Source organism: Octopus bimaculoides, chromosome 25, assembly GCF_001194135.2.
Source record: "Octopus bimaculoides isolate UCB-OBI-ISO-001 chromosome 25, ASM119413v2, whole genome shotgun sequence".
Classification (NCBI taxonomy): domain Eukaryota; kingdom Metazoa; phylum Mollusca; class Cephalopoda; order Octopoda; family Octopodidae; genus Octopus; species Octopus bimaculoides.
In genome coordinates this window covers 33,794,261-33,795,500 of record NC_069005.1, presented here as the reverse complement: position 1 = coordinate 33,795,500, position 1,240 = coordinate 33,794,261, and positions in this window count along the sequence as shown.

Genomic DNA, 1,240 nt, shown 5'->3' with positions numbered 1-1,240 from the left:
TATATATATATATACATGTGTGTGTGTGTGTGTGTGTGTGTGTGTACATATATACATGTTTTGATTTGTGTGGTTGTGGGGGAGGTGTATACAGAGTTAGAGTTCAGGTAAAATTGCGTCTAATGCCGTAATATCAGAGGTGTATACAAGTGTTACTCATCTTTTCTTACCACTAAAAAGTCAGTCTTGGTCTGTGATTAATACAAAAATTTGTCTTGTATCTTCCTATAATGAATGGCTATAAGTGATCTATCACTGAGCGGGTACATGTACAGTATAAAGAAAGAATGCTCGGGCAAAACAATTGGCATCAGCTTAGACAATGGAATTTACAGGGTTAAACATATCAGCGTCGTTATAATTGATTTTCTAGAATAGAATGTGTCTTCAGAAATAAGGGATTAATGAGATGTACACTCTCTTACTGCTGTTTTAAGAATAGTTGCTTATGTGGTACATGTCTCGGCGAACAAAAATAAGCTACCTATATACTAGTGGACAGTACCGTCTTCTTCGAGACAAAATATGAAGTAGATTCTTAGTAGGTGAATTTAGTAGTTAACAACTCCATCATCGAAGAGAGAATGAGATGCACCGTATTTGCATTTGTTCTGGAAACAACTGTAAGGGACTATTTGCACATCTCCCTACTGCTTTACGTCTTACGATGCACTCTATTCTAACCGTCTGTTGCAACAACTCAGCATTTATATTTAAATATACAAATTCCATGATTTAAAATTATAACAGTTGTTTACTTGTTCATCCTTTCTACTCTATACATACATACATTCAAAGAAAATGGAGAATATATACACAGAATAATCAATATATTTATTATAATTGTCAGTTCATGTTGCCTACGCGCATTTCGGTTTATTACTTAAATCCACATTTATGCAATTAAATTGCATTATGAACTTGAAAAAGCAAAATTCTTCATCAGGGCAAAAATTGACTGTTATTAAGGTAAAAAAAAAACACTGTTATTTTTTTCACATATCCTATCGGATGGAGAGTTCTATTCTAATTGAAGTGTAGCATGTGCGTCTTAGATGAATATCCCTAGGAAAGAACAACCACTTTCCACACAGACTTATATATATATATATATATATATATATATATATATGTGTGTGTGTGTGTGTGTGTGTATGTATATGTATTTATGTTTGTCCAAACACACATTTTAAATTGAGCCTTTATTTCAGATTACATTTAATTTTCAAGTCTAAGGGGT